This window comes from Hippichthys cyanospilos, chromosome 13, assembly GCF_059441005.1.
Source record: "Hippichthys cyanospilos isolate Australia breed blue-spotted pipefish chromosome 13, RoL_Hcya_1.0, whole genome shotgun sequence".
NCBI classification, from domain to species: Eukaryota; Metazoa; Chordata; class Actinopteri; order Syngnathiformes; family Syngnathidae; genus Hippichthys; species Hippichthys cyanospilos.
This window is the reverse complement of record NC_142381.1, coordinates 14,042,782-14,059,339: the sequence shown is the minus strand read 5'-3', so window position 1 is coordinate 14,059,339 and position 16,558 is coordinate 14,042,782. Positions and strand designations below refer to the sequence as shown.

At 37.8% G+C, this 16,558-nt stretch overlaps 1 protein-coding gene across 1 annotated transcript in view; it reads right to left on the bottom strand.

Annotated features, from left to right (window-relative positions):
* The window catches only part of LOC148413953 (ras-GEF domain-containing family member 1C-like), a 30,108-nt gene extending 13,840 nt beyond the window's left edge, over window positions 1-16,268 (bottom strand). The window contains exon 1 of the mRNA XM_088431814.1: window positions 15,917-16,268. The gene's annotated coding sequence lies outside the window, so the exon portion shown is untranslated. The remainder of the gene's footprint in view (window positions 1-15,916) is intronic.
* Window positions 16,269-16,558: the final 290 nt, after the last annotated feature.

The window sequence follows — 16,558 nt, the reverse complement described above, 5'->3', positions numbered from 1 at the left end:
AGCAAAGATCATTCAGCTGCCTCAACAGTTAAAATCTTCAGAGATTGTTTGTGATTTAACAGGTGCTGCTCTTTGGGTTAGCAACGTGGTTGAGTTCTGCAGTTTACTATGTGAAGGTTGTGCGAAGTAGAGTGTAAGGTCGTCCCTCAACCTGAAGGTTATATGTTCTGTCTGAGTGTCCTTGAGCAAGATACTGAGCTGAGGTAAGCACTTTGAAGGCCTTGATAGTAGATAGTATCATACAGTACACACTAAACCCATTTATCATTATGGACATTCCAGGTTGATATATAAAACCTTTTTTCACACCAATATACTCAAGCTTGTGAAGATACTAATCAATGAAGGACACCCCCTGTTCCTGGAAGAAACTTGAGAACGGCATGTTTTTCACCCATGGGTGACCTTCGATTCCTTCCCCGTTTAGCTACCTCAATGGGGCAACATCCTGGGTGCCTGGGGTTAAGGGTCAATCACTGCCTGGCGCGCATGTCTCGAGTTTCCTGTGAGAATGGCTCAGTTTGTCTTTGTTCTGCGCCCCCACCGTTTCTTCTGAACGGGAGAACTTCTTCATGCATGTGCACACACCTCGACCCAAACACACACAGACAGGCAAACAAAAGGCCAAGGGGGATGGGTGGTCTTAATGGCTTTCTGAAACTTGCAACTATGTCTCTCGTTTCATGCCCATAACGCCTACAACTGTGCTTCTTAAATGTTTATACGTGTGGCCTCTATGGGGGTGCCTTAAGATTTTGAACTCATTCAGTACAAGTCTGGAGCAGACAAATGATTTGGATGCTTTTTGATGCCATGACAGAAATAGTTTGTTATTCTTTTCAAACGAATGCTATTGTTATGTTGCAAGTTAAAGTAAACGTTGACTGTGGTTTTTAAATACAAGACTTCAATAACATAACATACTGATTGAGATATTGCACACATTTCGGACACATTTGGGTGACTAAAAATGCTTCGGGTCAAAGTGACCCAGAATGTTAATATTATTCCAAAGCAATGAAAGTATATCACAAGTATAAATGAGTTTAATTAGTTTTAACTCTTTGATCACCACACTTAGTGACACTATTGCTCTCTCTAAGAAATTCATTAAAAAATTCATCAAAAAATAAAAAAAATAAAACATAATGGCTTTAATCTAGACACATTTTGCGTTTGGATGGCTAAATATGCCTCGGGTCAAAGTGACCCATGGAAAGTATTGATATTCCTTGAAAACAAACATAACAGAAGGGTTAAGAGCAAATTAATTGGATCATGAAGCAACTTACTGATGATTTGTTTTATAGGAATTCCTTTGCGAAACATTATATGCTTTTATTTTGTTACATTATTTACGGATGTACTTTGTTGTTAGTGATGCATTTCCCGGCAGATGAGGGAGAAATAAAAACCAGATGAAAGATTCTATCTCCTAGAGTGGCTGAATAAAATAAGCTGAAAGAAACCACTACAAGAGGAGTTCCAAAATTTAATAATATAGCACATCACTTTGTTTTCAGTCAGCTATAAAGAGAATACAGTGATTTTCTTTGAAACATCTATCAATCATTCCACCGTCAGAGACCAAATTCATTTGGAATGAGATTTATTCTACGTGCTCACACTGTCAAAGACTTCCTGTATCATTAGAGATAATCTTGTATTTACTACTTAGCAGCCTGCCTCCTCAACAGCAGCTGCCTGCTTGTGATTCACCATTGCGTCACAGCCGCCCTACAGCTACTATCTCAAAGTCTGTTTGGTCGGGCTGCCCATTTATACGTGGAAACCAGTCATCAACGTCTGCACGTGAATGACAAATCGGGTCACTCACTACGTTTACCAAATGAGCTGTTGAGCTAAACGGACTGAATCGAAACCTTTAAGATTTTAGCAAGTCGTGAGCAGATTCAAAGGCTCTCCAGTGGTTTCTTTGATGTTGAAAACAAACAGACCCAAGTGTATGTGAACATAATTATAGAGTGTTTTTGCTATTCACATAACCTAGAGAAAATCCAAGTCGATTATTGTGTGTTCAGATAACACAAGAAATGACCTTGTGTGAGGTTAGAATATCATGTACTACAGTAAAAATAGAAAATATATTTTTTTGTTTGGTGCACAAGTGATGTCATTTTCTATTGACAAGTGGCAAAAGGCATTTTTAAAATGCATTAACTCATCTACTGCCATTGACGTTAAAAGAAGTCAATTTCAACCTGGGCTGGCAGTAATTAATCATCCTACGTGTAAACTGTATGTCACTCACACATACTCCCATTTCACAGAAGCACATTTAACTCATTCACTGTCATTGATGGCTATCGATGTTCATTGCTGGCTATCTATTCATTGATGGCAGATGGAAGAAAATTCTGTTGACTGGTGTTTCACTTCAAGACAGTAGGTGGCGGTAGAGACCAGTTAAGGGCTATGTCTTAAAGCATCATCATCAAGTCAGAGATGACAATGACAGATCATACCATTTTTTCAATTTTTTTAGGGGTGTTAATAAATTCAACCTACATATGTATGGATAGAAAAGATGCCACTGAACAATTTGAGTGGTTGAAGGAAAAAAAACATGAATAACTATATACTACACCATTAAAAGCATTTACAAAATTAGGGAAAAAAATGCAACGTGTATAGTCTGTAAAGTGTGAACACGAAGGTTAAAAGTGTGGTTTACTAACGTATCACATTTGAAAAGCATTTAGAGCAGATGAAACTATTGAAAATGTGCTTTTTATCCCCTGCCTACATCGCACATGACGCCTGGAACTTATCCCGGGATCGCTCTATTTCTACATCGGACAATGTTATTATTCTTCCACTACACTGCTTTCACTAAAGTTTACTTCCAATTTGACCAAGAGGCACACCATGGAGACACTAATCTTTCTCAGTGGTTGTCACTTTGAATTAACACCGCTCGAAAACACATAGCAAAGAACAGGTGAGTGTGATGCCTGTGAGCTCTTAACCCCCCCTTTGGAGATTTCCGTAAACCAATCACAGAACCCGCGTTCGCTGTCTAGACTGAAAGCGTCATTGTTGGAGGCCCTTTACGGCGTGCATGGGAGCGTGCATGTGTCGTCTGAGCGTCAGTCGGCCTGTTATCTTAGCCATCGGGGGGATCCGCTTGCTTTGTTCGATTGTGATTGACAACAATGGCTGTCTGGAGACAAGTCATTTTTTCTCAGCACCCTTGACTGTTTAGCTGTGAGTGAGTAAAGCGGAGGTGTGTCGTCGCAGTGTCAATGAAACAATGGTGCTAAAACCTGACGCCGTCACATAGATTCACAGCATAGTTTTGGTTTCTGAGTCATGAGTAAAACCTGTTTCACTGGACTGAACTAGCACAAAGCGCATACTTGTTTTGTGTGTGAGGACTAACTAGGTTAAAAGCAACAGGCAAGAGGCTTAGTCAATCCAAATCAAATCCTAATCTGACCTTTGTCAATACAGTCGGAGGACAAATGTGAATGAGGGGATTGATAGGAGTACGGTGGCAGTTTTCTTATTACCGTATTTTCCGCACTATAAGGCGCACCTAAAAGCTTTATTTTTAAAAAAAAAAAAAAGCTGATGGTGCACCTTATAATCAGGTGCGCCTTATATATGGATTAATATTGAGATTGTCATTTGTAGATGGGGATTGAACTAATAAAGTAAGCATTACCTGTTTCTTTTGTGTGTTTACAGTTGAACAAGGTTGCTCATATTGACATTGAGTTATTAGAGTTATTGTTATTACTTTTAGTATTACTATATTGTGATTGAAAAAGTTTTAAAATATGTCATTAATTGAGGGTGCGCCTTATAATCCGGTGAACCTTATAGTGCGAAAAATACGGTAATTATTGTCACATTGAGGTCTTCTTTTAGTGAGAATTATTGAAGGTTATATATCAGCTTTATCTACAATTGGGAATTTTCAGAGGAGAAAAAGAATGTTAAGGTCATTACATAAGAATCCAGTCAACAACACTGATGGCCACACCACAAAAAATAGTAGATATTAGCGATGGAATGAGATCCCGTACGACAAGAACCGCAAAAGTAGACAGTCATGAGAGTTTTTTGTCACAGCTTTTTTGGCCACAAGTGCAATGGAGTATGCAGAAGAATGCGCTGCATCACCGTAAAACATGCAGAAAAAAACATGGTGGGAAGGACAGCCGCAGCTTCAAAATAAACCTTATCATACCAAATTATGTATGGACATTAATACCTTGAATACATTTATTTTGAATTTCTCCTTCTACTGTACAAACTGTTCCTGCCTCCCACGAGTCGCGACTCCCGATGTAAACAACACAACGTTGTTCTAAATCAACATTTAATTGCCAGTTCAGGACACTAAAAATGACTTATTATGCTGAAGTTTAGTTGTATGGCGCCTGTTGCCAGCGTTTGGAGTAGCTTTTATCTTAAATTAACTAGCAGCACTCAAATGCCTTTGTGAGCAATCAAATTTCATAAGCAATTTAATAGATGTAAAACAGAACTGCGTACTTTAATGCTGACATCCTGACACGGTTGCCATTGCTACTGATCACAATTGAAAACACCAAGCGGAGTCAAATGTGTCTTCTGTGGGTCAAAATGAGCCTAAAGCTTATTAATCGTCTTACAGTCTGCTCGATAAAGAGAAAACTCTGAAAACTAAAAACATTTTCATTGCCATTTGTTTCCACTAAAAATTTTGCCAAAATGTTGTCATTGCTCGTTCTCGTGGATTCAAACGTGTGAGTGAGCTCGTCTTGTGAGATTTGAGTCTAGTCCCATCCCCATCACATACAAATGAATGAGTATAATATTTGTTTGTGTAGGGAATAAATCGAGGCAGAATGCAGGATGCTTTACTGCAAATTACTTTGGCTAAATTCTCATAAGTGTAGCAGAGCAGTAAAAAGAAGTAATACAGTACAGTAATGCTTACTGGCTGTTCAGTTTCACAATACTTAACTATAAACAACAAACGTCACATACACCTTCCTCTTTTTTTATCAGCTGTGCAAATAACTTCCTGAAATGTACCACTATGACATACGCTCTTAATAATTTGCCTCACCTTATCAATGATATTCAAACATAAAAGATCCTCCCACACACTTGAAAATAAAGTGACTCGGGTGGAAAAAAATGTGATTGGGACATCCTTATTATTTGAACAAATTCTGGCACCACAGTCTTGACTTTTTTGAACCTCCACATTGAAAGAACTCAAAATTACACATTTTTAAATCCATTTAGCTTTGCCAGGGGACTATTTTTTGTCACGCAGATTTCATCACATCAAAGAAAAAACTGACATGAAAACGCAAAATCTGACGAAAAAATAAAAGACAAGACTGAATATTATACTCTTATTTACCTTTTCATATTTACTTAAGCTGATTATTAAACTGATCAGATTTTTTTAAAAATCGTCAGAAAAATCACAATCCATGTTTTCCCCTCAAAATTAGCTTACTTCTTGCCTGCATTGCAAATGTCAACCTAAAAAGACACTTGCAAGTTTAAAAGGTCCTTGCACATGTTTTGTTTCTGTTACTTCCTTGTTACTGGATGGGATAAGTTTAGACGTAAGAAGGAAACCAGAAAATTGTCTTTATTTGCCGACACAAATTTAGCATCCACGTGATTGCTCCTTGAACACATGGCAATGTCCTCTATTTTGGGAGTGTGCTCTAAAAACATGCTACCTTGTGAATTTTTGGTTCTGTGTGCCCTGGTGCTTTGCAACCCTGAAGACTCCAAGAGTGTTCTTTGAAAGATAAAATTATGCTTCCAGAAAATTGCAAGCTTATTCCCATCGTCCCTATTTGTAACTCTAGTCTTGCGCGCCCCTTTATTCATCCTGCAGTCAAAATTCTGCTTTCCAATTGGCCGGCTTTTATGCTCCAAAGTGTAGCGCCTGAATGCCGATGCACACGCGCAAAGCTAAACAACACGTAATGCGGCCATATGTTCACCCGGCTCAGCATTGTGGTCGCTGGCGCGCGTCTGTTTGAGGCGGAGAGCAACCCACAAACAAAGAAGTTCTTTGTGCCTTGAAGAAAAAATAAACTTGCATGCACACTTGCACCCACACTGCAGCCCAACATAGGATTAAGTTACCGCAGAGGCATTTGGGCCCCACCCCCCCACCCATTCTGCTCCCAGGCTGACACATGTTTGGGAATCGCACTTATCAGGGATACCCTCCCCGAGTCCCTTTATTGTCATCGATACGATTCGGAGCAGGTTAACACTTGGCACCTGTTCTGCAGCCTGCCGACACTACACATCAAACTGCAAAGACCACTGGGAAATCTCCCTTCACGCCCCATCAAGACATCCTCATTCTTGAGCGAGTTTGGACACAGTTGCATATGGGTGGGTCATGAGTATGGGCTCGTATAAAGGGGCTGAAAGAGTTAGCAGTGGAACTTGGTCACACCTTCACTGTAAATGCAACCATCTGCGCTGCTACTATTCAGCAGCAAACAAAGAGGTGATACTGTATATCTTTTAGTCAAATACATGATCTGAAGACTACCAGAGAGGACGATGATCTAACAGACATTGTTGGCAAAATGATCCCCATTCATTAAAGATGAATGAAAACACCGTAACGTACACTACTGCCCGATCAGTAGTGGCTAGGATTCATTCTCTGAATGGAAACAAACAATCCACATTTGGGCTCTACCGTTTATAAGGCCAGAAAAATAACTCATTCAATTCCAAAGACTATTTTTTACAATTTTTTAAGAGTCTATTCATCCATTTCCAGACAATTTTTTTTTCAATCGTTTACTTTACTACCTAGGGTAATTAATTACTTTAGGGCAGTGGTTCTCAAATGGGGGTACTTTAAGGAATTCCAGGGGGTAATCGAGGTTTTAAATGAAACAAAAAAAAATATGCAAAAATACCTTAAAAATAATTAATTATTGAATATTTCAGGAAATATAAGTTCATCAAACATATTTTATGTTCAGTAGGTTATTTAGTTTCATTATTTTAAAATTTCAGATTCTCCTAGACAATGGAATGGTTCGACCCAACTTGTCAGGTGCCACCTCTCGTTACCTGTCAAGTTAATGATTTATTTTTGTGAACACATCTCCACTATGATCCCAAACGAGGACCCTTTAAGTTGAATATTTTTGTGTGAACATTTATTTTTATAAACACTTGATGATGACAGTATGCTTTATATTTAATATTTTTCTGTGAGCAAATATTTATTCATAATTATTTCTTTTTGAGAACAGGTCTGACACTATGTTGATTATTTTTTGCGGACAAATATTTATTAAGAATTAAGTTATTTCCTTTTGATAACAGAACACATCCAAAAGATGACACGTTATATTGATTTTTTTTTTGTGGACTAATACAAATTCATTTTGGGAGGCTCTAGAGTTTAGTAAATCAGACACTGATGGGACATTTTAAGTCTTTTCTTTTTTAATGCGAAAAGTCTTTGATTAAGGGGTTCTTGGCTGAAAACATGTTTCACAGGGGATACATCACTGAAAAAAGGTTGAGAACCACTACCTTAGTACATAGTTCATTTAGTACCAAGTATTTAAGACCCTTGTTTAGCCAAATAATTGAATACAATTCATATCAAAAATATATAAATAGGTAGTGGAGATTGAATGTTATACAAAATATGTTATACAATGTTACATAAAACTACATCTTTAGGGTTTAATTGAGTGAAATCACGCAATAATGACCCTTGAAACATTGGCTAAAAATAATTTGCCAACAGCCTATTTGCCGATTATTTCAACTTTTACCTTCAGCAACTGGAACCATTAATAGCAGGTGTATAAAAGTAACACACATGCCGTTATTTTTGACACATAAATCCATACAATACAATTGTATCGTTAAATATATACCATTCAAAAACAAGCAAATATTCATTTTTACAAGCGATGACAGGATGACAGGAAGTTGTGCAAAGACTTGACCTTGATGTCACTGATTCACTAAAGAAGTCTATAACCGAAAAACTACATTCAAGATTTATTTTAACTTTCAAATTGGCCAGTTTGACCCATAAAATAAGAAGGAGGGTTAGATATGACTCACTTTCAACCAACAGTAACCCAAAGACATATGACAAGAACGAATGTCCTTTTCTATTCTATAGAATATAAATATCAGCTCTATTTGTCTTACTGACAAATAATTATCGCCATCACCTGTAAAAAAAAGGTCTGTAATTCTATAATCCAGATCACATTAGAAACTTCCTTATCAGCCTCAATCAAAATTTCATAAAAACAGTGAAGACGCACTAGACAAAAAAAAATCAGCCTAACACAAAGCTCACCATTATGAAACCCTACAACACCACTTGAAAACCACTCCGCGTGTGAGAAATGACACTTTTTTTCGCCCCTTTTCAGATGGGCCCGATAATGACACCCTGAAATGAACTGAGAGTATCTGCCACTTGACGTGCGTATTATTTACACAAAATTGGAGATGGGATGAAGTATACCCTTGGCGACGACGAGTCTTATCCATGTGTCCTAAAACTGCCGTTCACAACATGCTTAAATCTTTACAAAAGACGCTCGTGTTCTTCTAAACATTGCAATCTACAATCATCCCTGAAAGCAGCATCAAATAGCAGGGGAATTTTCCCCTGTAAATATCAATATTTATTCCCATTTAAGGCCTAGCGAACAAAAGAACGAGCGAATGAAAGCGCGAGTGGAGTAAATGCCGAAACCAAAGCGTACGGAATCCCTCAAAGTCTTTTAAGGGCTCGTCTTAATGAGCCGACTCATGTACACACAAACACAGCAAACGTGTGCAATGCGTTGCCACGACGCCAACAGATGCAAATCTAATAATCAGACGTCTACTGGAGTCGGCACGGCTGTCTCCTCTCGTGCAGATGTGATATCTATCTGCTCATTATGACGAGTGCGGGCAGATGCCGCGCGCCGTATCTCGACTGATGTATGATGTCAATGAGGCGTAATTAGTGTAGGGGGAATTCACATTCTGCACTGATCGGAATTGTGGACCCGAAGACACTTGTATGATTAGAGAAAGCAATATCATTAGTTGGCTTGATAAAAGAAGACATTATTTACCTCAGGGTTCAACAATGCTGAATCCAAATCAGCTGTCAAACAATTTATGAACTCATTCACTGCCATTGACGGCTATATACGTAAAAAAATAATTTAAACTGATTTTGTAGCGAATGAGTTATTACAATCTAAAGCTGTCACTATCAGAATTGTTTTTTTTCTATCATTTATTTAATTGATTATTCGTATAATCCAATCAAAGTTCAATGATTTCAACAATCTTAAGTTAAATGATGGTGCTAAATTATTTCTAAATGATCAAAATAGTTATTGGTTGATTTCATAATCAATTACTTGTCAATTATTCGATTAATTTTGACAGCTCTAATACAATCTAAAAAAAGTTTAATCTAAAATAACCCCATTATGTGTCATCAAAAGGGATCAATTGTTACTCGGGTCAATTTGACAACATTTGATGTGCAAAAGTTGTAGTACAAATTTTGACCAATAACTGGGTTATTTTTTGTTGTTGTTGATAATGATACGTGGTATTATTACCAGGTTTATATTCCCGACAGCAGCTGATACTGCTATTGAGCCTACCCAATCATAATGTATCAGTTTGGGGAGAAAAAAAGTGGTATCAAATATGTCTTAAAAAATACATATTTGAGTACAGATACCATGCATTAGTACCGGGGCAGATACCACCCTAATTTCAAAGTAACCGTAATACTAATGGTAGCTGATACTGGTATTGAGACTGCTCAAGCATACTGGTATCAATTTTGAAAAAAAAAAGTGGTATCAAATGTCCCTTAGAAAAAAATACATTGCCAACCAGAGATATCAGATAGTATTGTTGTTGATGCCAGCCATATTTCAAGGTACAGTACATACTCCCGACGGCTGATACAGGTATTGAGAGTACCCAATCATACTGGTATGGGTTTGGAAAAAAAAATGGTATCAAATGTGTCTTAAAAAATACATGTTTGAGTAGAGATAGCATACATCAGTATCATTAGTATCAGTATACCAGCCTAATTTTGAAGTAACTGTGGTGTATTTTGAGTTGTACCTGTAGTTTTGTCACCTAATGCATGATGGGTCACCCCGGCTCTGGGTTCAATCAATCAAATTTTGTATAGCCCTGAATCACCCAACTCTCAAAGGGCTTCACAGGTGAAAAAAGGTCATGTCGAGACTTCTTTTGAAAAAAGAAGTCATACAGAGACATCTTTTCGGCGTAAGGTACATAACAGAATCCCTAGAAACCTAGAAAGAGAACGCACCATAACAATTAGTAAGTAGTTACTCAAATAATTGTAAACAGGGAATATGTAACTGGTAATGTAATGCATATTCTGTGTACAACTAAGACAACAAGGACATTGTGCTGGAGATGGAATAAAACCTTTGGATAAGGGAGGCGGAAGAAAAGTCCGGTAGGATGCAATCAAATGCCATTGCTTAGCCAATCCATGTGCGGCAACAGCCATGTGACGGCGGCAATGTGTGTGCAGCGTTTCCATGGAGTCAAAGCTCCTGTTGGGAGGTAATTAGATGCCTGTAGAAGACCCCACTGTGGCTCCCCCACTTCTCTCTTGTATTCCATCAAAATTCCTTTTTGTCCTTGATTTTTCGCTCTATACGGAGGCGCGTGAAGCTTTTGACAAGAGTGACTCCTCATCATGCTCAGGCTTTGTCAAGCGCACCATCAAACTGTTCTGTTCTCATTTTGAATCAATCCATTTTTTCCGCCACTTATCTTATTCAGGGCCACTGCGGGTTGGAGACATCCAGCTGACTTGGGGCCACCAGTCAATCAAATGTCGAATTGAGCGGAAACTGACACAAGGCACCCATCTGGAGCTAACCCCCGACGTAATCTGATTTGTCAAACTGAGGTGTTTCCCCTATGAATACTTGGAAGATGTTTTGACAATGAGATGAAAATGCGCACTAGGCATTTTTGACTTTATTTTTCACCAGATATAGTATCAAGTTCCTTTTCGTATTGCAAAACCCAAAGGAGGTCTCCTGAAAAGTTTTCAGTTCCTGTCAGACATGCACTATTTGGATTTGCGTCACATGACCATGAGATCTACATGAAGTGAAAATAGAAGGATGGAACAGTTTCCTCTTTAACACGTCATCATTTATCCCACTTTCGACTGTACGTACGGATTACAGTGCTTTGCTGTTTTGCAGACATTTTTCAATCAAAATTTAAATTGAAAAATAAAGCGTCATGAAGCACATATATATATATATATATATATATATATATATATATATATATATATATATATAAATTAAATATATAGAATAAACAACTATTTATATTGTGATTAAAATAATATTGAAAAATTATACTGTAAATAGAAAAACTACTGCGAATTATTTTTTGTGGATTTCACTTATTGCGGCTATTTTTCAGTATTTTCCGATAGTCTTTTACTTTACAAATAAAATACTACTATGACTACTACGACTGATACTACTTTTCTCAAGTATCCAATTACTGGTACCTAAATACTTAATTACCTAAAGCGATTGTTTACTTGTTTAAAAATATCATTTTTTAGTCAAAAAAGTTTAAAAAAATAAATAAATAAATAAAAAAAAAACAAAGTTAAAAATTTCACCAATCTTGGTTTTAATTGAAAATTAAACAAAAATTGTAGTTGTTCCCAATATTTATTTAAATGATTCCCCAAAGTTGAGTTATCTCCAATTAGATTAAAAAAAATGTCTATACCTACGAATTAATTGAAAGGATATCTCTTTAATGTTAGTGACTCAAGAATTCATTTAAAATTCAGGATTTAAAAAAAACAACTTTGGACACTGGTTCTAAATATTGTACGGTATCCATTTTTAGATCATATTATCGCACTAGATTGAAATATGGAACTCAACTAATATATTCATTTGCCACAGCACTTGTCCTCATTAGGAATAAACTGGAAGCATTCCAATTGTCTTTGGAGAAGAGGCGGGGCACAGCCTGTACTCCTCTCCAGCCAATCACAGCATGACAGATTAATTAATTGATTAGATGGCACCCAAGATCCTCTGGGATTGTATCAATCCCCTGTATGGGCTGTTTCCTATATTGCTGTTTTGATTGCTGTGCCTCGAGGCCGTGACGGAATTATCTCATGTCGGCGGAATAGACAATTGGAATTCCTACACAAAAGGCTCGGCCCTTGTACGCTGCGCACCGTCATAAACCTTGGGCCGGCGATAAAGCTGTCATCGCGAGCAGACGAGCGGCCCTTACGCCTCAGACACAAAAACAGACCCTGCCCTCTTTCTACACAAACACGGAGAGGCGTCCCACTTTGCAGACTTGTCTCTCGCTCTCATTAAGAGCAGCACATCTGCTCTGCACTTTACAAAGTCAAGTGGCAGGGAAAAACATTTTTGCTTTGCCTCTGTCTGGACCCGCACACTTGATGTGACTCACGCACAATGGAGCATTCTGGGAGCAAGTCGTTCGTGTCAAGCAAAATGCCTGAAATGGACACAAAAAAATATGGTGTTTGATACTAACTACAGTTGGGCTTTAACACTTGTGCGCACACTTTACCAACGATACACATTGTATTTTTTTTCTCTAGTTTTGTAAATGTTTTAAAGGCGTAATGATCAAAGTTATTTATGAATATTTATTTTTCCTTCAACCACTCAAATTATTCAGTTCTAGCCATACATATGTAGGGTAAATTTGGAAACACCCACAAAAAAATTGTGAAATTGTATGGCCTGTCTTTGTAGTCTGAGACGTGATGATAACACTATAAGACATAGCCGTTAACTGGTCTCTACCGCCACCTACTGTCTTAAGGTGAAACACAAGTCAACAAAGAATTTTCTGTTTGCTGACATAGTTTGACCTCAGCTCAATGGAATGTTGCAAAAAAAATCGCAGGAAAATCAATGTAACAAATCCTATCAATATGCATTTCAAAAATTGTAATTACAAACGGTTTTATATAGTCCAAAATTTGGACAATGATCATTTTTGTACACAAAATCTCACACGTCCATCTGCAATCACATAGAAATGTCAGAATGACCGCATTTTAAAATTTTACATGTTTTAATCATCTGCTGGAAATTTCAACTCCCTAGTGTTTTCTTTCACAATCAAATGAATTTCCATAACTGTAACATAATGCCACAAGGATTTATTAAAGTGTTTTTCTCAGCTATGGATCAATTTCAATGTATAGTAATATTATGATGGATCGTCATATAAAATCCAATTAAATATACATATAATTATAATGCTGAACAAGACTCTTTCATGTCATGAAGTCAAAGATTCAATATACATGTTGAATTGTTTTTGATCTCTACCTTTTAACGTATTTCAGCTGATATTTAAATGTTGTCTCACGTGTTTGGGTGGGATGCAATTAACTTTGCTGTCATGCTAAGACAAAATGGACACAAATGAATAGGCTGGGTCTCAGGAAGTTAAAGGCAGTGCTTCTCAAATAATGGTGTGTGCCTGAGGCGATGCCGGGGGGGCTGCGGATGACCCCAGGGAAAAGGCTTAGTTTTTTCCATGTGAAGTGTAAATGCAATAAAATAAGAATATACATGAGTTTTTTTTTTTAATTTCAAGTACTTTTACGGACTTGGTTTTTATTAGTAAAAAATGGTTAACATTTGTTGAAAGTTGATTTATATTCCTTTTTTTTCTTTAGTTAATGTTGAAACAAATACAGTTTTAGGTATACTTATACAATTTTTATAGATTCTAATCTTATTTATAGTCAACTCAAAGTCAGACTCTTAAGAAACATGAAAATACATCCCATTGAATGAGTAAAAAAAAAAAAAAAAAAAAGATACAGTTTTAGGTAAAATATAATTGAGAAGAACTGGTTAAAGGGAGACTTACTGTAAATTTCTGCTTTGTTTTTCTTTTATTATTATTTTAAGAGAACAAAAAGGAGGGAGCACTGTACATAAATTCAAAAATCAAACAATACAGCTCCAACTGAGTATTCCTTCTTGTGCAAAGTAGTGCTTTGTGTGCTGTTTGTTACCTCAAACCAAAATAATCACTTCCAATTACATTGAAGCATCGCTTCCCTGTCCCATCACTAAAATACTCCACTTGTAGCATGTAATGAAATGTAGCAGCCACTCCAAAGCCTGTGTTTGACAACTACTCTCAACAAATTGCACAACAATGCCAAGTTGCGGAAAGCCGCCTGTGGAAAACCGAAACTGAATGCACCCGTAATTAGTACCGCATCTTTCCGACCAGAGACCGTTTTAGCATGTCATCATGAGTGCTGCGAAAGAGGCTGTTACAGCAGGAAAGCTGATGGCGCCTTTGCAGCTAATCAACAATAGCCTTTGAAAAGACATGCAGTGCTGACATGAACAACAGTGTGACAGCACAGCTGAGCAAAGAGCCATTTCTCAGCGCGGCATCCAGAGGAAGCCTTAAAAGTCCACAAATGTGATGAAAAGCGCTGAGAGGAGCCGAGGGCGTGGGAACGAAGCACGCAAGTGTGGCTTGACTGGTAATATCAGCAAATCCCCAGTAGACGTCTTCCCCACCTAACTGGTTTGTGACAGAGCTCGCCTCGCACTTGTGCACCTTGCAGTAAGCTGCCAAAGAAAGATAACAAATCCTTTTTAGCTTGCTTTGCCAAGCTGCTACATCAGTCAGCCTGAGGCAAAAAAAAAAAGAAAACACACCGCTTTAGTGCATCATTTTGATTTTTTTTTTAATCCATTTTCGACAGTACAGTATGACTTTCACATACAGTATGAATCTGTACAGCGTGGCCATTTCATTAGGTACACCTACAAAACTCCATTTTGCCACTGGAAGAAAACCAGATTTCAAAATACATCTGCACATGGATCAAAGTGAACTGTCAATCATCCATCCATTCATATTCTTAACCTCACCTGCCTATCCAAGCCATCTTTGGGCAGCAGGTGGGGTAAGCCCTGACCTGGTGCCAGCCAATAACAGAACACACAGAGATAAACAACCAATCACACCCACAATCACATCGATGTGTCCAGTATACCTATCATGCATATTTGGAGAATGTGGGAGCAAACCAGAGAACCAAAATCAAAGCAGGCATGGGGAAAACATGCAAACTTCACACAGGAAATCTGGAGCCGTAATCGACGCCACTTTGTTTCAGACCAATACTTGTAGGAGTACTCAATTCTGAAGTCGTCACATATACAAAGTAATATAACAACACCCTCACGAGAAAAGAATAAATTTAAAATTAGATCTATATATGTCCCAATAAAGCAAAAGTTCCCTAAAAAAATGCAAGACAATGTCAATTTTCTAATTTCATTTGCAGTTCTTGATCATAAAACTGTGCTTGTGTATATATATATATATATATATATATATATATATATATATATATATATATATATATATATATATATATATATATATATATATATATATATATATATATATATATATATTTATTTATTTATTTATTTATTTAATTTCTCGTTTCCACTCCCGCGGCAGTACGGTAGTGAGAACTTGGATCAGCGGCTTCCATCTTTATCTTTCCAGTCAAATAGCGAAGCGTCACATGGTCACTTGCTCCCCAAAGCCGGGTGCGAGATCCCCTCGTATACGCCCCTTTAGTGAACATACGAACCCACTCGCACAATTAAGTGCAGTTATTGAAAAATGGTCATCGTCAGATTTCCACAGTGGATGGCACGGAGTTTTTTTTTTTTTTGTGAGAGAGGAAGCGCACTAGTCAAGGGCGTGAACTAATTCAATTACGTTAATAAGGATAATGGAAGTGTGTCCTTACCACCACTACACTGCAAGCCCCATTCTTGATCCGACGTGGAGCTATCCGATGTAAACACGAGTGGACCTCCCGATATCTCCCCGAATTATTTGACGTCCACGCAGCAGAAGCACGAACACACTCCAAACAGGCAGTGCAGCGTGCGTGATTGATGTACGAGAAGAAAATGTTCCTCTTGTGTGAGGGGAAACAATCCTGTCAAGGTGGAGAGGACGAAGACCGGAGGCGATCTGACGCCGTGTAAAAGTGGCTCCCCAAAGGCGTGGCGACCGTCCTGCTCCGCGCTGAAACGAGACACGATGGAGGTTATCAACACGTCCGTCCACAGTGCAGGAGATGAGACACGAGAGGAGAGAAGTACTCGCAATCGTCAAGAGTAGGAGGAAGAACGCGCGCTACATCCTGTTTGCACTTTCAAAACAAAACATTACAGGATGGTTTAAATTTGGAAACCGTAATAAGTGTTGCTTATTTTAGTCCCTGTCTTAGGAGCGAAACACATTGTAATGTTATGGTGTGATTAAAAAAAAAAGATACCATCTTTATATTTCGTAACCTTCCCAATAAAAGCAAGGGACGATGCAGATCAACTTCATCAATTAAAGGGAAAATGTGCAGCCGTTTTCAGCAGTAAAAATATAC